This window comes from Thalassophryne amazonica, chromosome 9 (genome assembly GCF_902500255.1).
Source record: "Thalassophryne amazonica chromosome 9, fThaAma1.1, whole genome shotgun sequence".
NCBI lineage: Eukaryota > Metazoa > Chordata > Actinopteri > Batrachoidiformes > Batrachoididae > Thalassophryne > Thalassophryne amazonica.
In genome coordinates this window covers 21053201-21060251 of record NC_047111.1, presented here as the reverse complement: position 1 = coordinate 21060251, position 7051 = coordinate 21053201, and the positions used below count along the sequence as shown (strand labels likewise).

Genomic DNA, 7051 nt, shown 5'->3' with positions numbered 1-7051 from the left:
TAAAGTTACGGTCCTTTTTATTTTTTTCAAAAACTATATGGATTTCATTCATATGTTTTTACGTCAGACATGCTTGAACCCTCGTGCGCGTGCGTGAGTTTTTCCACGCCTGTCGGTGACGTCATTCGCCTGTGAGCACTCCTTGTGGGAGGAGTCGTCCAGCCCCTCGTCGGAATTCCTTTGTCTGAGAAGTTGCTGAGAGACTGGCGCGTTGTTTGATCAAATTTTTTTCTAAACCTGTGAGACACATCGAAGTGGACACGGTTCGAAAAATTAAGCTGGTTTTCAGTGAAAATTTTAACGGCTGATGAGAGATTTTGAGGTGATTCTGTCGCTTTAAGGACTTTTCACGGTGCGAGACGTCGCGCTGCGCTCTCAGGCGGCGTCGTCAGCCTGTTCAAGCTGAAAACATCCACATTTCAGGCTCTATTGATCCAGGACGTCGTGAGAGAACAGAGAAGTTTCAGAAGAAGTCGGTTTCAGCATTTTATCCGGATATTCCACTGTTAAAGGAGATTTTTTTAATGAAAGACGTGCGGACGGGTCCGCGCGTCGGGACGCAGCCGCCGCGACGCTCCGCCACAGGAAAAACACCTCCGTTGAAAGCCTTAAGGACAAGTTGGAACATGTCCTGCCTGTTAAACAATTTCTCATATACTCACTCCACTGAAAGCCATCAAAAGCCGCCTGGATTTTACAAATGGTTATCAACACGGAGGTGTTTTTCCTGTGCCGCCGCACCGCGTCGGCTGCGTCCCGACGCGCGGACCCGTCCGCACGTCTTTCATTAAAAAAATCTCCTTTAACAGTGGAATATCCGGATAAAATGCTGAAACCGACTTCTTCTGAAACTTCTCTGTTCTCTCACGACGTCCTGGATCAATAGAGCCTGAAATGTGGAGGTTTTCAGCTTGAACAGGCTGATGACGCCGCCTGAGAGCACTGCGCGACGTCTCACACCGTGAAAAGTCCTTAAAGCGACAGAATCACCTCAAAATCTCTCATCAGCTGTTAAAATTTTCACTGAAAACCAGCTTAATTTTTCGAACCGTGTCCACTTCGATGTGTCTCACAGGTTTAGAAAAAATTCTGATCAAACAACGCGCCAGTCTCTCAGCAACTTCTCAGACAAAGGAATTCCGACGAGGGGCTGGACGACTCCTCCCACAATGAGTGCTCACAGGCGAATGACGTCACCGACAGGCGTGGAAAAACTCACGCATGCGCACGAGGGTTCAAGCATGTCTGACGTAAAAACATATGAATGAAATCCATATAGTTTTTGAAAAAAATAAAAAGGACCGTAACTTTATTGACAGCCCTCGTATATATATATATGTTTGGGAACCACAGAATCTCATCTCTGCTGTTTGCAGATGATGTGGTCCTGTTGGCTTCGTCAAACCAGGACCTTCAGCGTGCACTGGGGCGGTTTGCAGCTGAGTGTGAAGCGTCCGAGATGAAGATCAGCACCTCCAAATCCGAGGCCATGGTTCTCAACTGGAAAAAGGTGCCTTGCCCTCTTCAGGTCGGTGGGGTGTCCTTGCCTCAGGTGGAAGAGTTTAAGTATCTCGGGGTATTGTTCACGAGTGAGGGACGGATGGAGCGTGAGATCGATAGAGGGATCGGTGCAGCGTCTGCAGTGATGCGGTCGCTGTATCAGACCGTCGTGGTGAAGAGAGAGCTGAGCAGGGGAGCAAAGCTCTCGATTTACAGATCAATCTACGTTCCGACCCTCACCTTTGGTCATGAGATTTGTCTCAAGACCGAAAGAACAAGGTCGTGAGTAAAAGCAGCCGAGATGAGTTTCCTCCGCAGGGTGGCTGGGCGCTCCCTTAGAGATAGGGTGAGGAGCTCTGTCACTCGGGAGGAGCTCAGAGTCGAGCCGCTGCTCCTCCACGTTGAAAGGAACCAGCTGAGGTGGCTCGGGCATCTTTTCCGGATGCCCCCTGGACGCCTTGCTAGAGAGGTGCTCTGGGCACGTCTCATCGGGAAGAGGCCCCGGGGAAGACCTAGATCACGTGGGAGGGACTACATCTCTCAGCTGGCTTGGGAACGCCTCGGGGGAGGTGTGTGTATCGGGAGGTCTGGGCGGCTTTGCTTGACCTGCTGCCCCCGCGACTTGACCAAGGATAAGCAGAAGAAAATGGATGGATGGATGGATGGATAGATTAGATAGAACTTTATAAATCCCTTGGGAAGACTCCCTCAGGGAAAATGAGGTTCCAGCAGCATTGTACAGCAGCACACAGGGTAAGACGCACACAGACTATCAAAAGTAGAAATAAAAAATTATTTGTAAAATGTAAATACAAATATAAATACCAGAAATACTGGTTGCTACTGGCTTACTGACTACTACTGTTCCTCTCATTCCCGTCCCCTGTCTTCCTGTTACTCCTCCTCCTTCCAAGTGAGGAGTTGTACAGTCTGATGGCCTGAGGGACAAAGTAGGTTTTTAGTCTGTTTAAGATGTGTAACGACAATCTGTCTACAGCAGCGCAGCCTGAAGGACTGTGTATGAAGGAACTACTGAGGGAAGCCACCAAATCAAAAATTTAAAAACTGACTTACAACTTCAAGTTTTCTTGTGTTACTTAATGAAGCAGCGACTGATGAAGCAGCTACAGAAGGCTTTTAAATCCAGAGCAGTCCCAGACATCTTGGTGGCTTCCCTCATGCAGGTGCATTAAGTATGCAAAGTTGTATTTTATGTTAATGTTGATCATTTTGGAGAAATCTGCTTTCATTTAATCAAATTCTGTTAAATTTTTTTTGTCAAAACATTAAAATTTGCAAAAATCAAAAGAAGCAATTACTTTTAAACGGTACAGAAAAGTGCATGCTGCACCCCTGCTATGAATGCACGGATGAGGACAAGCACAGATTCAATCACACACCCACATGCCAGAGTCTAAAAATAGTTCCTCGAGTAGAAGGTTTAAATCCCGTCGGGCTGGAAAAATGCACCTTGAAAAGATTTATGTGCAAAAACCTAATTGTGGGTTTCTTTCGACATTCATCTTGTTCTAATTAATTGCAAGCTCAAGAGAAGCGTTCTTAGAAAAAAAAATCAGATTTCCTGCCCCATGGCACAGTGCAAGTCTAATTTATCTGTAGGAGGTTTATAGCGTTTTAATCAATAACAACGATTCAATGAATAAGTTTAACAGCTGCTCAGACTTCTGGTTTGCAAAACAAAAGCTGCACCTTGGAGCAAACACTCTTCAGACGATTTGAAGACGTTCTCCACCTCGGCTGCCAAAGACTTTCAACAATTCACTCAGTGCAATGGAGACAAACGTGTGCAGTCCGCGGACGCTTCATTTATTTGCTGGCACAAAAATACATGTTTCAATTGTCTATATATATATATACATACATATATATATATATATATATATATATATATATACATATATATATATATATATATATACATACATATATATATATATACATACATATATATATATATATACATACATATATATATATATATACATACATATATATATATATATATATATATATATATATATATATATATACATACATATATATATATATATACATACATATATATATATATATATATATATATATATATATATATACATACATATATATATATATATATATATATATATATATATACATACATATATATATATATATATATATATATATATATATATATATACACATACATATATATATATATATATATATATATATATATACATACATATATATATATATATATATATATATATATATATATATATATATATATATATATATGCACAAATTATAAAAAATAAACTCAATTCACCAATTACTGGAAAAATGACCATTTATTAACTAATAATCTACAACACCTGGCAAAAATTATGGAATCACCGGCCTCGGAGGATGTTCATTCAGTTGTTTAATTTTGTAGAAAAAAAGCAGATCACAGACATGATACAAAACTAAAGTCATTTCAAATAGCAACTTTCTGGCTTTAAGGAACACTATAAGAAATCAAGAAAAAAAATTGTGGCAGTCAGTAACGGTTGATTTTTTAGACCAAGCAGAGGGAAAAAAATATGGAATCACTAAATTCTGAGGAATAAATTATGGAATCACCCTGTAAATTTTCATCCCCAAAACTAATACCTGCATCAAATCAGATCTGCTCATTAGTCTGCATCTAAAAAGGAGTGATCACACCTTGGAGAGCTGTTGCACCAAGTGGACTGACATGAATCATGGATCCAACACGAGAGATGTCAATTGAAACAAAGGAGAGGATTATCAAACTCTTAAAAGAGGGTAAATCATCACGCAATGTTGCAAAAGATGTTGGTTGTTCACAGTCAGCTGTGTCTAAACTCTGGACCAAATACAAACAACATGGGAAGGTTGTTAAAGGCAAACATACTGGTAGACCAAGGAAGACATCAAAGCGTCAAGACAGAAAACTTAAAGCAATATGTCTCAAAAATCAAAAATGCACAACAAAACAAATGAGGAACAAATGGGAGGAAACTGGAGTCAACGTCTGTGACCGAACTGTAAGAAACCGCCTAAAGGAAATGGGATTTACATGCAGAAATCTAAACGAAAGGCATCATTAACACCTAAACAGAAAAAAACAAGGTTACAATGGGCTAAGGAAAAGCAATCGTGGACTGTGGATGACTGGATGAAAGTCATATTCAGTGATGAATCTCGAATCTGCATTGGGCAAGGTGATGATGCTGGAACTTTTGTTTGGTGCCGTTCCAATGTGATTTATAAAGATGACTGCCTGAAGAGAACGTAAATTTCCACAGTCATTGATGATATGGGGCTGCATGTCAGGTAAAGGCATTGGGGAGATGGCTGTCATTACATCATCAATAAATGCACAAGTTTACATTGATATTTTGGACACTTTTCTTATCCCATCAATTGAAAGGATGTTTGGGGATGATGAAATCATTTTTCAAGATGATAATGCATCTTGCCATAGAGCAAAAACTGTGAAAACATTCCTTGCAAAAAGACACATAGGGTCAATGTCATGGCCTGCAAATAGTCCGGATCTTAATCCAACTGAAAATTTTTGGTGGAAGTTGAAGAAAATGGTCCATGACAAGGCTCCAACCTGCAAAGCTGATCTGGCAACAGCCACCAGAGAAAGTTGGAGCCAGATTGATGAAGAGTACTGTTTGTCACTCATTAAGTCCATGCCTCAGAAACTGCAAGCTGTTATAAAAGCCAGAGGTGGTGCAACAAAATACTAGTGATGTGTTGGAGCGTTCTTTTGTTTTTCATGATTCCATAATTTTTTCCTCAGAATTGAGTGATTCCATATTTTTTTCCTGATTTCTTATAGTCTTTCTTAAAGCCAGAAAGTTGCCATTAATGACTTTAGTTTTGTGTCATGTCGGTGATGTGCTTTTTTTCTACAAAATTTAACAACTGAATGCACATCCTCCGAGGCCGGTGATTCCATAATTTTTGCCAGGGGTTGTATATATTTACTTTGAAGTTATGATCGCTGCTTGGCTCTATAAGCTTGAATCAAATGATACAAATCTGCTTGTACAATGGTTATTACACCATCAGCTGTAATCACGTTTTAGCCGCTAAATCTCTGTTTGCATAAACGTCAACATAAACAGTATTAAGAGCATTAATTCCATTTAAAGTCTTTATAGTCCAATAGTTTTACACTTTTAATAGACACAGCACGTTATGTGCCTTCTCAAACGCGTCCTCAAGGACTTCTTCACCTCCACGTTTTCCATCTCTGCTGCTCTGCAACAAGCTGATCAGCTCATTCAGGTGTGCAAGAGACACCTGAGTCCGAAGACATCTTTGTACAGTAAAACAAAAAAAGAAAAGAAAAGATAAAAGTTGTACATTAACCTCCATGTGTGCACTGCACGTGTATTTTTTTTTCTTCTCATGAAACGCAGTTAAAACTCCTCAATAACTTTTGTTTCACACCACACATCTAATCTGCTAAAGGTAATGAGTCATTCAAAAAATTAAAACAGTAAATAAAATTTTGTGATTCTTCACAATGGTCTCAGTGATAGTTTGTGGGACAGCAAGTCTGCCACTATACAGCACACGAATGAGGGTTACCAACTGGTGCCTTGCGGGCCGTGTTTGCCCCAGTCTCATTTTGTGTGGACTTGTTTTACCAGCGTGTCAGGACTTAAGCTTTGAAGAAAAATAATGGGTGCATGTGCAGCCTGAGATCTGTTAATGATGATTAGGAAGGATTCTGACAATAAAAATGTACAAGAAGTTTTGCTTGTACCCAAATACATTGTTGGCATCCATGCGGCTGGTGGTGTGGTTGCTAAAGCTGAAACTGAGTGACAATAATAATGAGTGATAATATGAAAAAATACTTGCGTATTCTGTGAAAAGCAGCTTTTGTTTTTGTTTTAAACCACCAATGATCAAGCTCTGCAGAACTATGACAGGATGACATAATCATATAAGCATATCTGAGCACCTCACATTTTTCCACACAATGCATGTTTTTTGGGGTGGGCCTGAAAGACAAAACAAACTGTCGGAGAAGCACGGGCATAACTACATTTCTTGTTATTACAGCCAGCAGGTATCACAGTGATTAAGTTTGAGCTGCATGCACAGAAATTAAATAAATGTGAGAGGAATTCAATTAAACATGATTATTTTGCTTACATTTGGAAAAAATACACGTGAATTAGCCATTATCCTCTAAACCCCTAAAGTGACGGTGAAAATACCCTCTAAAATATAAAAATGAATTTAAACTTACCCTCACATTAAAAGCCAAGAGGGAACATATAGGGATTATATACCATATAGGGAACATATAGGGATTATATACCATATAGGGAACATATAGGGATTATATACCATATACACACACACACACATACACATATATGTTTGATTTACTACAAATTGACTTTGGTGGTGGTGGGGGGGGAGGGGGTACTTGCATGTGTGCCGTTCTGTGAGATTTTATGCAAAGCAAAAAGTTAATTTTCATAATCCACCAAAAAAATCAAAA

At 39.7% G+C, this 7051-nt stretch overlaps 1 protein-coding gene across 1 annotated transcript in view; it reads right to left on the bottom strand.

The window, feature by feature from the left end:
- The window catches only part of tmem132e (transmembrane protein 132E), a 1128337-nt gene that overhangs the window by 1085236 nt on the left and 36050 nt on the right, over positions 1 to 7051 (bottom strand). The window lies entirely within an intron of this gene.